The sequence below is a fragment of the Phoca vitulina genome, unplaced genomic scaffold (assembly GCF_004348235.1).
Source record: "Phoca vitulina isolate PV1807 unplaced genomic scaffold, GSC_HSeal_1.0 scaffold56, whole genome shotgun sequence".
Classification (NCBI taxonomy): Eukaryota; Metazoa; Chordata; class Mammalia; order Carnivora; family Phocidae; genus Phoca; species Phoca vitulina.
The window spans coordinates 3,885,004-3,904,521 of record NW_022589759.1 but is presented as its reverse complement, the minus strand read 5'-3'; the positions used below and the strand labels follow the sequence as shown (position 1 = coordinate 3,904,521).

Here is a 19,518-nt window from a genome sequence, read left to right as displayed (position 1 = left end):
ATGATTCCATTAAAAGGTCCAAAATGGGGCAAAACTGATGTTTGGTATAGGAAGAGAGGGCAGGGCAGTGGTGACCATTGAGGCAATAATACTTCATCTCTTGATCTGGGTGCTTTTTGTATGGGTGCCCACTTGGGGTCAATTCATCCAGCTCTGTACACTTAGGGTTTGTAAGCTCGATTTCAAGTAAACAGTGGGAGAGAAAGAGAAAGAGGGATGCTTCCAAAGGTTGTACAGTGGAAAACCTGAGGTTTCTTCCGGAAGGGTGTTTGGGTTGTTCCTTATTTTTTACCACGGACTTTGTGGTGGTGAATGCAACGGCCAGAATAGGGAAGCGAGAAGGCCAACTCTCCACAGCTCATGGTGTTGGACACGGCCCACGGAGTCTGAAGGACCCAAAGTGGTATGATGTGTCCCAATTCCTTCACACAGGGCCGCCTCGCCTCCAGCTGTGGGTAAAGCCTGCTGGGGTACCATGGCCATGCTTGGTGGGGAAGGTGTATGGCTAGTGGACGTGTGTGGAGCACTCACTGAGTGCCACGCTCTGGCCTTGGCACTCTGTGTCGCCTCCATAGCTCTCTCATGCCCTTCAGGAACTTTACTCAGTGGCATCTTCCTCCCTGGAACCCTATCTAAAGTTTCCCCCTCCCTCCCATCCCGGTGGCATCTCACTTCCCCTCCCTGCTTTGCTCCTTGTCAGCTTTATTTATCATATGTCTTTCACTTAGTTACTCCGTTGTGCATCCCTGGCTATCATGCAAGCCTCGTGGAAGGTGGGCAGTTTTCTTGTTGCTCTTGTCCACTAGTGCTTCCCCAGCTCCTGTCAACCAATAAATATGCACTGAATGAGTGAGTGAACACACTATGGGAGGCCCCTTTCATAGATGAGGAAACAGGCTCAATGAGGTCAAGCACTGTGCTCAAGGTCACACAGCTAGGAGAGGAGAGCCAGGATTCAGACACAGATCTGTCTTCTCTGCTGCTGTTGCACCCATGAACTCACTTTGTCCTCACAGCCCTATGAAGCTGGTGCGATCCCTTTGTACAGCTAAGGAAACAGGCTCAGAGTGAAGTGATTGCCCAACGGAAGCAGAAAGCACAGCTGGCTTGCAGACCTTTTTCTGTCTGCCTGTGAAGATCCTGTTCTTTATACTGTACCAGACTCCTTCTCTAAGGAGCCAGAGGCCAGGCTGTATACGGATGCAGCGCTATACCAGGCCCTGATGGCTTGCTTGCACCTGCTGCCAAAGGCCCCATCACCAAGTCTCCTGGAAGCAAGGTCCTGCCCATGGGTGCTCATCTTCTTGTCTCCTCCTCCCCAGATCCTTTTCTTAAACTCATGTTGGTTTTTTCAACAAACATTTAACGATCTACTCTGTGCTTGGTGCTGCAGACACATGAGTAAGCAAAACCAGCCAGTCCCTGCCTGTTACGGAGCACAGAGACTAAGTGAACAAGTAAATAAGTGCACAATTACAAACAGGGGTGTTCCTATAAGGGAAAAGGACATCATGTGGTGAAAGGGTCTACCTGGGAATCTGGCCTGGCCTCGGGGGTCACATGGCTTCCTTTTGGGTGTGATAGGTGAAGGACATGTGGGTATTTGATAAGCAAAGGAGTGCAGGGGTTGGAGGTATAGGGTTCAGGCAAAAGGGTAGGTGGGAAGGCCTTACAGAAGAAAGCAGCATGGATCGCTGGAAGTTGTGGAGGGCGAGCGGGGAGTGAGGAGACCAGGCTGCAGAGCTTGGGAGGGCCAGGCCATGCACAGCCCCAACAACCAGAAGGGTTCTGGCTGCATCTGAGGAGCAGTAAGAAGCCACTGAAGGATTTGGTCACATTTGTGGTTTCTAAAGGTGACTTTAGCTGCTTTGTGGGGAACAAAACTGGAGAAGGGCAAGGACAGATGCAAGATACATATCGACCGAGCCATCGAATTAGAGCACTCAGCATTTTGCAGTCAGCCTAGCATTATCATTACTGGATGCTAAACCACCGGGTGAAAGTTCATTGGAAAAAGAGGATATTTAAATAGTCTAAAAGTACCTTTCCCAAAGATGACTAATTATTATTTTTTTTAAAGATTTTATTTATTTGACAGAGAGAGACACAGCGAGAGAGGGATCACAAGCAGGGGGAGTGGGAGAGGGAGAAGCAGGCTCCCCGCTGAGCAGGGAGCCCGATATGGGGCTCGATGCCAGGACCCCGGGACCATGACCTGAGCCGAAGGCAGACGCTTAACGGCTGAGCCACCCAGGCGCCCCCAGATGACTAATAATTGACAAGGGGAAAAAAAATACCGTTACAGTAGAGAAATACGTCACCATCTCAACCATCGGTCAACAGCATCGGCAATAGTGAGACAAACGGACGCTTGTGCCTCCTGATCCGATGCCCTGCGGACACATCCGTGCTGCTGCTGGCCACACTGCGCTACCTGACTATGCGGGGCAGGCAGAAAAACCTACACTGGAGACATCCTACAAAACAACCAGCCTGCACTCGAAATACGCATCCGTGCCCGGAAGGACACACAAAAGCCAGAAACTATTCCAGCTTAAAGGGGTCTGCTTTTGAAGATGGAGGAAGACTCCCCCCCCCCCGCCCCCAGGCAAGGGGTGCTGGAGGCCCCCAGAAGCTGGAAAGGCCAGGAGGCCATTCTCCCCCAGGGCCTCCAGAAGGAATGCAGCCCTGCTGATACCTCGATTTTAGAACTTGACCTCCAGAGCTGTAAGATAGTAAGATAGTATTGTTTGAAGCCACATTTGTGGCAATATGTTACAAAGGGGTTGGGGAAAATAGGCATGGTGGGCAACCAGAAGCCGAAGTGATGCTAAGTCACGTCGCCTGGTTGATCTCGTAGAATTGTTTTTTGGAGCCATCCTCTAGTCAAAGTATTTTTGAGTATTGACTTTGCCATCCAATAAATTTACTATTTCTCCCACCCTTTCTTCATGTCCTTTATACAGTATCAGGAGATACCTCAGCAAATGCTTTGTCCTGGATATCTGTTGCATTCCCCCATCTGCCCAGCATCTATCTTCTTTCTCAGTTCCCTGTGGCGACCCACTCTCCCCGTGCTCTTCACGCAGGGAGCCGGGTGGGGCTGATCCTCACTCCTGTCCAGGTATGGCCAATCCAATTATCCCAACAAACTGGCCTTAAGAGATTGGCTTAAGGGGGTGAGCACACGCCCAGTGTTGGTCCATTGAGATCAAATCCTAGGACTTTTGTTGGAAATACTGAGGGACAGAGTCCTTTTCCCCCCTGGGGTTGCTAAGTTGAAAGGACATATGCCTGTTGCTCTTGGAGACCACCTTATAAAAAAGGCCCTAGTCCTAGACTGAAGCCAGCTTAGAGGGAGACAGTCAAGTAGGGAAGAGGGACTGAGTTCTGATGACATCGCTGGCACCCCTGGATCCCGCTGAGCCAACCCCAGAATTTAGGGGAGTTACATGAGCCAATATATTCCTTTTTTTTTTTGAAAAACCAGTTTGAATTGAGTTCTATCACCTGTAGCTGAAAGAATCCCGGTAAATACACCTCCCAGGCCCAAATACACTATTTCTATCCTATTTCCTGACTTAGCAGTCTATCCATTTCACAACAGAAATATGGTTAACCTAGCAATGACCTGATCTTTGTCATCGATGCTTCCTCTTCTGAGGAGTCACAAATATTTTTTGTGAGTGATCTGTGCTGAATATTTCCCATGCCCAATGTCCAGTTCACTGGCCTGTGGTTTGCAAAACTCTCTTCCCCACCCTTTTTTTTAACTGGCCATGTATCTGCCTCTCTCCAACCTTCTGGCAAGGTCAGAACACCTTTTCTGAGGCATGGAGAGGCAGGGTTCATAGGAATCTCTTGAGAAATGCTACTACCCCCAAATGGGATCTGACCCTGAATGAGTTCACATTTTCCAGTTTTCCTGAATAGTTATCACCAGAGTCAGGTCAGGGCTGCTTGAGTCCTTGCCTCATGCCGTGTTCACTCATTGAACTAGGTGAGGAGTTCCTCCAGCCACAGATACAATCCTGTTCCCATAAAGTCCAGTAGATGGGCTTGTATTCTGCAGGAGGCACAAACAGCATGCCCACCTATTTGTAGTATCCACTTAAGGGAATGAAGGCTACCTTACACTCCTTCCCTTCCTGAGTTCACACCAAACTTGAAATACCCTGAGACCCAGCTTCTCATACATCATGGCCACACCGAGCTGGTCAAGCAAATCTGGAATGGACCAGAAGCAGCTATGACACGAAGGTGCTACAACTCTTGTGGATAAAGCTCCCAGCTTTTTCCTTCATGTTGTTTTCTTAAACTTTGCCAAGCAAGTCTTAAGTTCCGTAGGTCATTTCACAGGGACCAGCAGGTGCACTCGGGGCACAGGAAAGATGCTTGGTCATCAATCCATGTCACCTTTTTTCCTAAAAGTCGCAGAACTCCAGATCCTCCCATGTAACTCCTAGGACTTCAGAGAACCTGCTGACGACATTCAGCCCTATTTCAGATAGCACTACATTTATTTAGACAGGGCTTTCTTATTTCATACAAGCAACCACCAGAAGGAGCCCTAGAGCTCTGTAATGCAGCTCTGGAAACATGTTTGGAGAATGTAAGCCCACTCTCTGGGATCATACTCTCTATTTTGCTGGTGCTAGGGCCAAGTTTGACATAACCCCCAAATTATTGGGAGTGGGTGTCAGTTTATGTTTCTAGACTTCCTTCCTCCAGAACTGAAAAAAAACTTCCATAGGAGACACTCCTATTTTTTTAACCTTTTCTTTTCTTTTTTTTTAATTTTAGAGGTGTGGAGGAAGCCTGAAAGTTGTTTACTGCATTTGCTGAAAAGATGCAGACTAGCCTAGAACTTTCGGTGCAGGCGAGGTGGGATCTATCAGCTTTTTAAGATTCCCCCTTTCAAAAAATAAATTGCCCTTCTATACCATGCTTCCTTACCTGACTTATTTTGAAAGTGTGTTGTTAACGTCAAGACTTCATCCTATCCCTGGAATAGGAGGGCAGGAAATGGCAAATGGCATCTTTGTGTTAAAGGTGGAGACACTCAGGGCCCGGAAGCAACCAGGACCGGCCTTATTCCCCGGCTCCCGGCCAGGGCTTCCCCAGGCCTCCCGACCCAAATCACCAAATCCCCCTCTCCTGTGCTCGCAGAACGGCCCATCCCACCCAACTGTTCCCCGGGGGAACCCGAGTTCTGAGCAGATCCAGGAGACCGGGTTCCACGGCTTTCCGTAACAGCGATCCACGGGAGGTGTCCGCGCGTGCTCCCGGGGACGGTGGGACCAGACTTCCCGCCCAGGGACAGTCCGGGTACCGAGAGAGCCGCGACGGGTGCGGGACCCCTGACATCCAGGCCACGAGCAGCCGCCCCGCCCCGGCCCGTCACGTGACCCGCGCTCGGTCCACCCCCGTGGGGAGGGGCCGGGCCACTCTCGCGCTTGCGCAGGCGGCGCCGGCGGGGGGGCGGGCACGGCCGCCTGACTGACAGCTCGCGCAGCTGGCGCCTCGGAAGGACCCGGCTCTCAGGCCCGCGCAGTGGCCACAGCGCCGAGCCGGAAAGCAGCCGTTCGCTTCCCGGTCCGACCCGTCGGCCGGTGCCCGCCGCGGTGAGAGAGGCTCCCGCCGGCGCCCCGGAGGGGGAAAACGCGTCACTTGTCCGGGCGGCGCGGGGCTCTCCGAGGGCCGGCGGGTGAGGGGCCGTGGGTGGAGGGAGGGGGCCGTGGGATGACGCGGGGTCGGGTTGGGGGTCGGGGCCTCGGGGGCTTTTGCAGGGTCCGCGCGAGCTGGGGGTGCGGAGGTGGAAGGGAAGCCGAGAGCCCGCGGTGTGGGGGGCAGTGCAATACCTGGGGGGGCGATGGACAAGGGGTCCCCACCCCCTGGTGGCAGATGGTGTCGCCAAGTGGCTTTGGGGTGGAGTCGACTCCTCGGTCTTGGGGGAGGAAGAACCCCCAGACTCCTGGAAGGGCATGCTGGGGAGGGGGTGCCTGGAACCAGGATGGGAAAGACATTTGCCAAGTCGTGCTGTGTGTTCAGGTGCAAGTTTGCTGCCTCTCTGCTCGGAGTGGCAGACGGGTGGGGTACGGGGTGAGGGAGAAAGGGCTCTGGACTGGGGGCCGCCCCGTCAACTCCACCCGTGCCTTCCCAGGGGCCCCCCATCCTCCGGACGGGTCAGTAAGCAAAGAGGTTTGCAGAGGGCACAGCAGCGCGGGCGCCCTGTTAGCAGCTGGGTTTAGAACAGCTGGCTCAGGGCGGACGGAACCAGTGGCCCGGGGGAATTGGAAAGGACAGGATGCGGTCTTCCTGGAGCTGGGTGCCTTTTCCCGCCGGTACCGGGTTTGTGCTTCCTTAGGTTGCACCTTGGTTGGATCTCAGAGAACGACTTTGCATTGGGCACTAGCCATGGCCAGCTCGTCTAACTCTGTGGTTAAGTGTGGGGCAAGGGTGCCGACCTGCAGACTGAGCAGGAACTTGCCTCTGAGCTGGCCCAGGTGAGGCGCCCTGATGTGGAGGTTGTCCCTGCGGTGAGTCAGTGGTGGAGGCACGCAGACAGCTGTCAGGGGCCAGGCTGCCGCCCAGGCCATTGTCACCTAATGCTACTGTTTCAGAGTCATTTCATGAGAGGAACCCCCTCTGGGAACCTAAACCAGGGCAGCCAAGATATCGAACGGGGAATTGAGCAAAGAAAAAAAGAATGATTTTGACTGGTTACGCAGGAGCGCTCCTCCTTGGTCTTTTACATCTTCCCATTTGGAAGTTTATGTTTTCTCTTTGTTCAGAGTCTCTCCCTTCCACTGTCACTTTTTTTATGTTGTTCAGAAATAGGACTGCTCACGCATCTGAAGCACAGGGCGAAAGGCTTTTGAGATCAGCTCACAATGAAAAAGTTGACTCATGAGATTTTCTTTTTCTATAAAAGAAATGAAGATGACTGAGGACGCACACATAGGCGCTCTTAGTGATTACAGATTATCTCTAGCCTCTTGTATGGTTCTGGGATACATTCCCACGTTTGTTTTTTTTTTTGTAGTGCGTGTCTTTTGTATGGCGTGTCAGTTAACGTGAAGGTGGTTTGTGTTATCTGAGAACGTGACGACTCAAGGCAGTGAAAAGCTACTGCTGGGTGACATGAGTAAGTCAGGAACCTTTAATTTGCTACAGAATTCCAGAGAGTAGAGAATAGTGATTCTCTTTGGATGACAATTAATTTTGGTTCTTCAGGGGTAAATTGCCTTATGGTGACCCCAAGAGAGGACACCTTTTAGGACAATCCCAAGAAAGGTTTAGAATGGAATGAGTCATGCTATATGGTTCTCTCTCGCTCGCTTGCTAGCTCACTCGCTGCCTCGTCCCTCAAAAAAAGAAAATAATCAGGTTAAAAGAAACATCAAAACAACCTGGGAAGATTAAAAAAAAAAGGTCAAAAAAAATTCAACCGGCAGCAGGAAAAATACACAAAGGGAGGATTAAAATCCTGTTGCTCATAATAACCCCTCACTTTTACATGACAGAGTAATTTACAAAGGGCTTGTGCACAAAATCGCAATTGAGCTTCACCATAAACTTGGAGTGATAGGTGGTGTTAACACTCCCATGTCACAGATGAGAGAACTGAGGCTAAGCCAGTGCCCAGAGTCACTTAGGTCCTAGGGGGCGAAGCAAAAGGATAAACCTAGCCATCTGGTGTCAACCGGATGCAATAGTCTGTCATCAGCCTATGGAATGGGATATGGGAAGGATAGGACAGATTACAGCGCATCCGAGGACGCCAGCATCCGCGGGCAAAGCATCCTTCTCTCCCACCACTTGCCTCTTCACTAAGTCCGCTCAGCTCCCCGGTGCAGCTGCAACTTCACCACTTCCCCCACCCAAGCCTGAGAGAGTCTGCGTCTACTCAGATTTGTTTATCCGTCTTGGAGAAACCTAGTAGGAAGTATGCTTGCAAGGAGCCTCTTGCTCAAGTGCTTGGTGTTTCCAAACAGTCTAGGTGTCTTCAGCTGTGATGCAAGAGAACAAAGCAATTCTAGGGAAACTTGCCCTTAGAGTTTTCCTTGTCCTCCACCCGGAAGAAAAGTGTAGTGGTTGTGAAACGTGGGGAGCTGCCCCAGTAGTTTTGTTTATTGGATGCACCATTCTATACCTGACATTGTCCGGGTTATGGTGACGCCTTTTTTATTTTTTTTTAACCAGGGCACAGCTGTTCTCATTAGAGAAGAACACGCTTTAATCCCACTTTCTAGATCTGGACATCTAGCTCTGGAAAAGGACTTCGGGGGAGGTTATCTGAGATACGTTTCAGTGGGCGGTGGTACAAAACAGGATTAAAATCCAAGACAATTTTAGGGCACAGCAATAGATGTATAGATCTGAATGAGAAAGATGACAGTTCCAATCTACGACTCCATGCTTAGAGTATTGTGTTCTTTTCTGGACATCACATTTAAAAAGGACATAGAAAAAAAAATCAAGAATATTCATTGGAAGTTGCTACAGGGGTGAGTGAATTATAGCTGATAAGCCTGAGAATCTGGGGAGCCATGGTCACAGAAGGTTCAGGGCTGTCATTAATAAACTTGTTCTATAGTGGCCCAAGAACCAAAGGACGCAAGTTAGGAAGATTTTGATTTAGTTTTGTTTTTGTTTTTTTTTAAGATTTTACTTATTCATTTGCAAGAGAAAGAGCGAGAGAGAGAGCACAAGCAGGGGGAGGGGCGAAAGGAGAGGGAGAGGCAGACTCCTTGCTGAGCAGGGAGCCTGAAGCAGGGCTCAATCCCAGGACCCTAGGATTATGACCCAAGCCAAAGGCAGATGCTTAACCAACTGAGCCACCCAGGCACCCCAGGGAGATTTTAGTTTTAAGAATGTTATCATGCCAGTAATCTTTTAAAAACTATGGGTTGACTCATACCTCTCCCCAGTGGCTTCCCAGTACTCTGGGGATTGAAATCAGACTTCTCACTGTGTTCTACCTGGGATGCTAGATGAGTGCTAGCTGACCTTTCTTGTTTCTGCATCTTCATGAGTTACCACTCTCTTACAAAGAGCCCACCTTCTTCTTGTGCCTTGAGCACATCCAGTTCACTCTGCCTCAGGGCCTTTGCATTGGCTTTTCATTTTGCCAGATTTTCCGTTGGCTGGCTCCCTGTCATTCAAGTGAGTGCTCTAAGGTCACATCCTTAGATCTTCCCTGACAACTAAAATAGCTTCTTCCTGGTCCCCAACCCATCCACTTTATTATATTATAGTGTTTTATTTCCTTCATAACAATATCAGAAATGATCTTCTTTGAGAAAGCTTTTATTGTCTGCTGCCCATTTACCACTGTATCAGCAGTTCCCCCAAAGAGTGCCTGGCATATAGTTTCTCAATAAATATTTGTTGAATGAATGATTTTAATGACAGTCAGACCTTTTCAGAGATGGGAGGGCTAGCTGCCTTGGTAGCTACCCAGTTAGTTTTCTTGTACTGGGGACAGTCAGACATAGGCTGACTAGCCAGCCGTTGGGCAAGACAATTCAAGCACTAGATAGATAGGAAAGCAGATAACTTACTGTACTTCTTTCCCGGGGCTGCTGTAACAAAGTACCACAACCGGGGTGGCTTGAGACAACATCTGTTTATTCTCCCACTGTTTTAGAGACCAGGAGTCCAAAGTCAAGGTGCCGGCAGGGTTGGTTCCTTCTTGGAGGTTCAGAGGGAGAATTGGTTCATGCCTCTCTCCCAGCCTCTGGTGGTCTCCAGCAATCCTCGTATTCCTTGGCTTGAAGCCTGCATCACTCCAGTCTCTGCCTCTATGGTCACATGGCCTCCCTCTCCCTTTGCATGTGTGTGTGTGGGGGTGGGGGGGGTCTGTTTCTTTTCTTATGTAAGGACGCCATCAAGTTGGTCATATTCCATTATGACTTTATTGTAACGTAACTAATTACATCTACAAAGTCCCTGTTTCCAAATAGGGTCACATTCACAGATTCTGGGGGTTAGGACTTCAACGTATCTTTTTAGGGGACACAGTTCAACGCATAACACCTTCTAACTTCAAGATCCAGTGACATTTTAAGATTTTTAATTTATTTGACAGAGAGAGCAAGAGAGCACAAGTAGGGGGAGCAGCAGAGGGAGAGGGAGAAGCAGGCTTCCCACTGAGCAGGGAGCCCGATGTGGGGCTCGATCCCACACCCTGTGATCATGACCTGAGCTGAAGGCAGTCGCTTAACTGACTGAGCCACCCAGGCACCCGGATCCAGTGACATTTTAAAGGGAATGACTGGAAGGAGGTGCTGCATTCTCTTTAGGGATAATGACGTGGGTTTGGGTATTTTTACATGAAGCATTGTGCTCTTTACAACTGGCAAGCTAAGTGGTGATCTGCATGTGTCAAAGTGAGGAGGCCAAGGGTCCGAGCAATTGAGTGACTTGCCCAAGGTCAAGAGGACAAGATGAGTCTCCTGTGTCAGATTGCAAGGCCCGTGGCCTCCCCCGCCTGCTACCGGAGGGGTCTTACTAGTGGCGCAAGGCCAGGGTAGGATGTGGGATTTGTCTGAGTGCTCTGCTGGAGCCCTTGAGGGATTATTTCCTTCCTCGGCGGTTTGCTTTACCCTGTCCTTGTAGGGGAGGCATGGCTCCTTGACGTCCCACGGTGAGGTAAATGGTGCACGTGAGCCTCACCCTGCCAACACCAAGCCTTGCGTGGCCAGCTCTGATGGGCCCTATAGCATTAGGAGAAGTTGTGTTTCCCCCTGTTGGGCTTTCCCAGGGATTCAGAGGGGCTTTTCCATAAGGCTTTAAGAGTTCTGGGTTTTAGTGTCTCAGGTTATGACCCCGAAAAAGTATTGCTGGTGTTCCAAAAATGAGCCATCCAGGAATTCACGGGGAAACTTTGCATTTTGGGGCCTGGGGTTGGGGGAGTGCACGAGAGCAGGGCAGGCTGCCAGCGAAACATCCAAAATGACTCGCACCTTTGCCTTTGAGGCCTTTTCATTTCTGGCTCTGTCTCGCCTTATTAAGGGAGATAGATAATCCCTCCTTTGTTTAATGTAATGAATTTTTGGACAAGGTAATACATGCAGATGGTACAGAATTCGGATGGTAAGAAAAAGATGTCCGGTGAAGAGCAGTTCCTGCCTCTGCCTTCCCTGCCCCCTCCAGCTTCCCAGTCCCCTCCCCAGGGGCACCCATCACCCCCAGTTTCCTCCATCTCCTTCTAGATCTGCTGTCCCCTTTAATGTCCCCGAGTGCCACCTCCTCTCACACACCCCGAAGGCTCTGCTTACATCCCTGCCTTCCATTCTTCCTTCTGCTGCATTTTCAGAACCCCTTCCGTGGGGACCTGATGGGCTGATGCATTCCCACGTGTTAGGAGTTGATGATGAGCTCCTCTGCCAAGAGTTTTATATTTGGAGGGAAAGTGCTCAGAAGGAATGAGTGTGTGATGTAAAATGTGCGGTTCTGAGGCCAGAGGGTGGGGAGAATGCTTGTATTCCTGGGGTGGTTCTCAGAGTCCAGTTCCTTTACCATCAGGGTTAGCCCTGAAGGGAGGCCAGTGCAGAGCATTCTGGGGGAGAAAGGTGGGAGGGGCAGTTGTGCTCCCGAGGGGGTGTGTTGCTGCGACAGGTCATGCTGATTGGCTTTGCTCTGCCATACCCAGCAGTGTGCTCAGCGCTCTCTGGGGTCATCCTGCTAACCCCCGCAAGAACACTCCCGGGTAGCTGCCGGTGCCGTCCCCAGTTCACAGACGAGAAACCTGAGGCGCGGAGAGGAACCTGCCCGCTGTCTACGGTTCTCATCTGTGTACGGTGTAGTGGTCCCGTGTAGAACAGTGTCTTCCTAGCTCTCGAAAGGAAGAGTGACTCACATGTGGCCTGTGTGTGAGGTTGGTGCTGTTCAATAGAGCAAGGACGTTACATAAGAAGGACGTGCTTTCATCCTCAGGGATTTTCTGGGCTCCTTCCAGAAACGTTCTCTTGCCTCTCACAGTCCAAGACGAATGACCAAGATTCGTTCCACCATAGGAATAGTCTCCAGCAAATGCTGAGGGAAATGGCAGATTTGGAGGGGGGGAAAAAAGGGAGAAAGGGGGATTTTTTTTTTTTTTCACTTAATTACTGGATCCACTTAGGAAAACACCATGTTCCTCAGTGACGTCCTTTCATAAACCAGGTGTGTGTCCTGAGGCATTTTCCTGGCCTTTGCATCACAGCCAGGCATGACTCAGAGCAAATGACTCACCAGTGGCAAAAGTGACCAGTGAGCTAGGGGAAAAACGAGGATCTAGCAACAGTAGAGCAAACGGTAAATGGAAAATACCAGAGCAGATGAGCTTAGAGGGCTGTTGTTTGCCAGCACTTCTGAGTTAGGGGACTTAGGGGTGAACCCAGGAGGCTGAGATGGAAAAATAGGGCCCAATTAAAAGGGGTGAAAGCCTCATGAGAGAAGAAAACCAAATTTTGAGGTAATAGTAAAGTAGCAAGAATGACTTCATTCTTGCATTCATACTTAAGTGCATTAAGTGAGACCAAAACAATGACAAACCTAAAAACCCCCAGTTTTAAAAACTTCATTAGTGTGGTGGTGCAAGGAAATAGGAAACCAGTTAATAGAGGAAAGCTAGTCTAACACCCTCCCTACTCTGCGAGGAGGCAGGTTAGCTGAACTTCATTAAGCAGCAGGATGGCTCTGAGAATCCTGATGCTCGATTTGGATAATAAAAAAAATACTTCAGGGGCGCCTGGGTGGCTCAATTGGTTAAGCATCTGACTCTTAGCTTTGGCTTAGGTCTTGATCTCAGGGTTGTGGGATCAATCCCCGCATTGGGCTCTGCACTCAGCAGGGAGCCTGCTTAAGATTCTCTCCCTCTCCCTCCCTTCACCTTGCACTCTTTCTCTTTCTTAAAAAAAACAAACTTCATTTACCTGCTCTTGTGGTGGAAAGAGGTATTATATATAATCAAAATTTTAATGTTAGTTGAATTAACCAGACCTATCTATCCTATGGGAAAGAAGTAGCATCTCTGATGTCATCTCCTATCCTCTTCTTTTTGTTTTTAAAGATTTATTTATTTATTTGAGAGAGAGAGAGTGTGTGTGAGAGAGCGCGTGCTCTCTCACACACACACACTCTCTCTCTCTCTCTTTGTTTCTCAAATTGGGGGGAGGGGCAGAGGGAGAAGGGGAGAAGCAGACTCCCTGCTGAGCATAGAGCCATATGCGGGGCTTGGCCCCACAACCCATGAGATCACGACCTGAGTGGAAACCAAGAATCGGCTGCTCAACCCGACTGAGCCACCCAGGCGCCCTTCCTATCCTCTTCTAAGTAACCCCGCCAGCTGACCCAGAGTGGCCAAAAGCTTGAGGGGTCCCACGAGGTTGATGCCTCCCTCCTGGTGGTCCTGCTTCTGTTCTTGCTTGAATGCCAGTCCTTTCTCCACACAACCACCAGAGTGTAGCATCTTGGTAAAGCATAAATGAGGTCATGATGTTCCCCTGAGGCAAACCCTCCAGTGCTCTCCCATGGCTCCTGGGATGAAGCCCCAACCCCTTAGCTTGGCCTCCGAGCCCCTGCCTCGTGCCTGGCCCGCAGCCCTGCCATCCTCAGCTCCTTCCCTTCCTCCCTGTGTCTACCCCACGGACCCATATACCCTCACTGTTGCTTTAATGGGCCAGGTTCATTCCCACTGCAGAGCCGTGAATTTGCCATTTCCTCGGGCTGGGATGCTGGTCCTCCAGATGGTAGAGTGACCCTCCCTGGCTTCTCAGGCTGAAGGGGCTCCCCACCTCCATCTGGTTTCTCTGGCCCAGCACTGCCCAATGGAAGTATGGGGTGAGCCGCATGCATTGTATTAAGTTTCTAGCAGCCACACTAAACAAGTAAAGAGAACCGGCAAAATTAATTTTTATCATGGATTTTATTTAATCCAGTATATCCAAAATCTCATTTCCACATCTAATCAATATAAAAATTATTTTTTTTAAAGATTTTATTTATTTATTTGAGAGAGAGAATGAGAGAGAGAGCATGAGAGTGGGGAGGGTCAGAGGAAGAAGCAGACTCCCTGCCGAGCAGGGAGCCCGATGCGGGACTCGATCCAGGGACTCCAGGATCATGACCTGAGCCGAAGGCAGTCGCTTAACCAACTGAGCCACCCAGGCGCCCTCAATATAAAAATTATTAACGAGACATTTTACATTCTCGTTTTGTGCTAAGTCTGAAATCTAGTGCGGTCGGCACAGCTCAATTTAAATGAGCCACATTTCGTGGGCTTCATAGTCCTGTGTGGCCGATGGCTACCCTGTGGGACAGCAGAGCTCTAACCCATTGTGCTTTATGTTATTCACAGCACTTAGACGGACTGTAATGATCTCTTTGTTCTCCGACTAGAACATAAGCTCCCTGAGGGCTAGGCTTTTGTTTGTCTGACTCTTCTGAAACAATGCCTGGTACACCGTGAACGCACAGTATTTGTTGAATGACGGTAGGAACCTGTGGCAGAGTGAACGAGACACACCACATCCGCTTAACCTCCAGGGGCAACTAAGTAGCCAGTGCCATTTGGAGCCTGTTTTAATCAGAGGAATTCAATGCACAGGGTTTGTATAATATTATACAATATATCATATATATATTATATAATATTAACTATTTCATATACAGACTTAGATATTGTTTAAGGTCTCCTGTGATCACTTTTATTGGGTTTGTTTTGGGGGGGTACAATGATAACCAAAGAGAGAAGGGTTTTCACTAGGAACCAGTTAACAGGATTGAGATTCTTTGGTGTTGTTTGCTGCTCGGAGTTAAAATAGATCAGAGATTTCAACTGGGGGAAGCATCCAGAGACATTTTTGATTGTCACAACTTGGGGGTGCTTCTGGCATCGGTGCGGAGAGACCAGAGGTAACCGCCACACATCTTGCTGTGCCCACAGAGGACAGCCCTCACTGCAAAGACTGACCCAGCCCGAAAGTGCTGGGTAGGTCGGCCCTGCTGTAGATCAGCGTGGTGCCAACATTTGTGGCGTTTCTGAGTCGCCTCTGATAATGTCGGGAAGGTTATTAGTCTCTGGAAACTTGACAGGTTCTCTGCAGACCCCATCTTTTCATGCCCTTCTCTCTCTCAGGCTAAACCTGCCTCTGCTTATCAGCTCTTTTCCTAAAAGGGTAGACCGAACAAAACGGCCTTCAGCTAAAGCATTTGAGAGGAAAGAAAATTAGCTTCCCTTTTAAACTGGGAGTTAGAATTCTGCAGGGAAGACATCTGGAAGAGCCTGTGTCCTCAGAACCGCGGATCAATACACTTGAAGTGCCCCCGACAGCTGTTTAGTTACCTTCTGACCAGGGCAGCACCTGAACCTGATTTCTTTTCAGTTATGTGCAAGGAAACATCTGCCAAGTACGCTTGTAAAAAATCCTTATTTACACTCCAAAGCAGGATCGGAGCACAGAATTATGTGCATTTTAATTCTTGTTATACATGAAGGCCCCCCCAAAATAAGAGAATTTGGCTCCCATATTATTGGGGGTAGAAAAACGATTGTACGTTTCGATTTTCAGGTTTTGGGGAATACGGTTGACTCTGGAACAGCAGGTTCAACGGGTTTGAGCTGCATGGCTTGCTTATATGCAGATAATACAGTACCGTGTCGTAAGTGTATTTCCTCTTACGATTTTCTAAATACTGCTTTCTTTAGCTTGCTTTATTGTAAGACTAGAATATGTAATACACGTAACATAAAACACATGTTAGTAGACTGTTTACATCATTGGTAAGGCTTCTGGTCACCAGTGGGTTATCAGGAGTTAAGTTTTTGGGGAGTCAGAAATTATATGCAGATTTTCAACTGTGTGTGTGGGGTCACCCCCCAACTGTGGTTCAAGAGTCAGCTGTACTTGCAAATACAAACTAAACTTGTACCAGACTTGGTGATCAATATTTGTCGTCCCTCGCGACTCTCCAGCGAGGTCTGAATGTGACTGTGTTATCGGTGTGCGGGGTATCTACTGCCTTCCGCTTCATGCTGTTCTCTCTGGAGTATCTTCCCTAGTCTGAGCGGCCGGCTTCTACTAGATTCAACCCCAGGAGTGCAGTCTTTAAAGTCTCCCCGGGCAGAATGGAGCGCTCCTCCTTCTGGGCTCCCGCTGACATCTGCGCCCTGGAATTACGGCCCTCGTGATGTCCCTGTGATCATTTCCTTATATCTGTCCCTCCCTCGATCGCGTTGGGGAAAGGAAGGCCCCGTACCCTGTTGTTCCTTGTACCCCCAGGACTTACTGCAGTCCCCACGACATGGTAGGGGCTTAATACATGTTTGTCCAACGAATGACCTGAATTTTACAAAATAACACCATTCACCTGTCCACGTCGGTAGTGCCACCATCAGCGAAGAAAAGGGAAGCAGCGGCCACATTCTTTGGCCTAGGGCGGTGACATTCCAGGACGTGGCCCTGAACCGGGAGATGACACACCAGTCCAGGGACGAGAGTGACCATTTTCCCTGGTTCTCCTTTGCCCATTTGGTGATGCTGTGGGCAGAAAGCATGGGCTCTGGATGCAGCTGTGCGGGCTCTAGATGAACCGCTTTGCCGCCTCGACATCACTCTGTCACAGCTACTTCCGTGAGTCTGTGCCTTTCCCCCGTGCCTCTCTTGTCTGTCTGCCAACCCCCACCATCCTCCGGAAATCTCAAGTCTCATCCAACTCTAACATCATGGGATTTTATTTGAGTTAAACAGGGTCTAGAATTATTTAGGGATAACTGTTTTGTTCCCACTCCTTTGCAGGCATCTCTTCTATTAGTGTTACTTTTCGATTGTTCAGGGTTTTCTTTTTTTTCCTTTAGACACTGAGTAACGTCTATGAAAACCTAGCATTTGTGGGTGACCAGTGCTGAGCTTTCCTTCTTGGCTGATCTCTACTGTAATAGAAATTAGGAAACCTCTTTAAATGCTGTGGAATAAATGTCTAAATCAGACATTGCCTGCATCACCCCCAAACAGGGAGACCCCTGGGTTGCGTCTTCTTCCGTAGTGATGGGCAAGAGATGGTGAGTCCGCAGCATCTGTTTGGAGGGTCCCTATCCACACCCCAGGTTAGCACAGTTACCAGTTTGCATTACAGTAAGGCTGTAGCATCTGGCTCTGATTGGGTTTACCCAGACTCTTTCATTTTGGCTCTCTGGCTTTAGACAGCTGTTTAACTTTTCTAAGCCTTCAAGCTTTTTTTCAGTCGTAAAATGGGAATTCTATTCTAATAGACTTAGCCCACATGTTACGGGACAGTTAAATCAGGTTATCCGTGTAGAGCATTAGCTCAGTGCCCCGTACATAGTGAGCATGAACGTTAGTGGTAATTATCATTTCCCTATTAACAAGTACTAAATAGTAGTTATAGTTAGCATTATGGGGAAGAACAGCCCAAACCAGCTTGGCTTTCTCGCACCATCGCATTCACCAAAGCAGCAGACGAGGAAGCAGGGGCTCTGACCTTCTAGGGAGCACGTACCACTGGGAACACCACGGCATTTGGGTGTGGCAGGACAGCCCACGCGTGCACGGAAGAGGAAGAAGCAGTGACTGTTTCGAGATGTCTGAAAATGCCATCCTTTTATTCAAATACGAACTTGTAAGGGGAGAAAAATTTTGGAAAAATGTGATTGTCTGTAGCTTCTAGAATGGGTAGTATAAAAATCTTTTAAATGTTTGATAGAAAGACCTGTCATGTCACATCTAAGACCACTCAGCAGAATCGTGATGCCCTGTCATTGGGTCCGGCAGGGAGTCTCCGTGGGTGCATACATGTGTATGTATGTGTGTGTCCCTCTCTGTTTGTCCTTCTGTCTCTGTCTCTCTGTCCTTCTGATCGTTGGAACAACCTAGCAGGGATGGTCTGGCCAGAGGCACTCAGTGAAATAACCCTTTCCTCCCTGTCATGTTTTGGGGGATTCTGAGTCCAAAAAAAAAAAAAAGTCATACTTGATCTCTCAGGTGAAAACTGAGTGTCTGGAATGGGATCTGAGGAAGATATTCATATGTGCTCAGTAAAGGAACAGCAGTTGGGCAATGGGGCAAATCACTCCAGGAAAGAAAACAAGCAAAGCAGGCCACGGGGGTGGCGTCCTGTCTCCTTTGCAGTCCCGGCAGAGGAACCAGCACAGCCCTCCCTTGGTTCTCCTGAGCCTCGGTGCGTGACTGTCCCTGGCGCAGGCCCCCGGGTGGAGAGACAGGCTGACGACTGGCAGAGGTTTGGGTCAGGCTGTGGCCAAGCAGGGAGAATATGACCCCCACCCCCACGGCCGCATTGCCTCCAAAGACCAGGGTGCTGCCCTGCGTGACTCCCAGGCCATTCTCTGTTCTCTTTGCTTGGGTTGTTCTGCCGTGAGCCGATCGTGGTGACATCTAATTGCCTGAAATGCCTTACATGGACCGTTGTGCCCTTAGGAAGACATGCACGCGAGTTTTTCACCTCTGTCTCCTTAAAACCACAATGGCTCAGAGGGAAGGAAGCCCTGGTTTCAGAAGGCCTGTCTTTTTCCCTCAAGGTCACTCGGTGAGTTCTCTGTGGCTCAGGGCCTTTGTCCAGTCCATACTGAAGAGGCTGGATCCTCGTGTGGGTTTGCAGGAAGGAGGCGACCCCGGGCCGGAGCGCACGCCAGGGCTGCAGGCCCCCAGGAAGGGGAGATGGTGGTCTCCTGCTTCACCCAGGGCCGGTCCCAAGCTTTCCAGGCCGTGACTCAGAAACCAGGCCCCTCCCCTGTGACCCTGACTGGGGAGCTTTGACTTCTGCATTTACTTTATTGTGATGCAGAAGAGTGAGACCCCAACTTTACCAGGAGCTTTGGAGACAGTCTCTCCCTCCATGATTACTAGGTCAGCAGGAAAGGAATCCTCCAATCCTAGTCATGGAAATGGTCTGTAACAGTCAGAGATGCCCTTCTGGACACGTCTGTGGCATGACAGAGTGGAAGGAGAGGAGGGCAGGACCGCCAGCCAGCTGGTCTCAGCTGCTCAGGGCTGTCGGTGAGCACCGTTCTTTGGGGAGAGAGAGTCCTTATATGTGATGCTTAAGCAGATGCCCCATGCCCTTGTTTTAACAGTGTAACAGAGGGAGTTCGGAAATTGGGTTCCACTTCAAGGATTCAGTGATCCTAAGTCATTGTCACCTCAGATGAGGTGACCAGGTTCTGCCCTGTGTGTGGGGGGTGCTGTGCTCCAGCCTGTTCAGGCTGCATGGGCAGTTGTCACCTCCGACCAGCAATCAGCTCAAGGCTCTATCAGCTCAAGCCCTTTTGCGTGCCCAGCCTTGACCCTGACATCTAGCTCGGGCTTCCTGTACCCCTCTCGGGTGCGGGGCTGTGCTCCTAACGGGTGAGGCCCATCCTTCAGGGGCATCCACTTAGGGAGGAGTCCAGAAGGAAGCGTTGGCAGGTGCTGGGTAGCCCTCAGGAGGTGAGCCCGGCCATTGCACATGACAGCGCTGTGTTCTAGCTTCTCAGATGCAGGGAGTTGCCCTTGA

At 49.8% G+C, this 19,518-nt stretch overlaps 1 protein-coding gene across 4 annotated transcripts in view; it reads left to right on the top strand.

Annotated features, from left to right (window-relative positions):
* KIAA0513 (KIAA0513 ortholog) overlaps positions 1–19,518 on the top strand; it is a 71,903-nt gene that overhangs the window by 3,478 nt on the left and 48,907 nt on the right. For 2 of the 4 annotated variants that reach the window (XM_032389751.1, XM_032389748.1), the window contains exon 1: positions 5,476–5,624. The exons of 1 other annotated variant lie outside the window; for it this stretch is intronic. The gene's annotated coding sequence lies outside the window, so the exon portion shown is untranslated. One more of the 4 variants, XM_032389749.1, reaches the window with a different exon arrangement.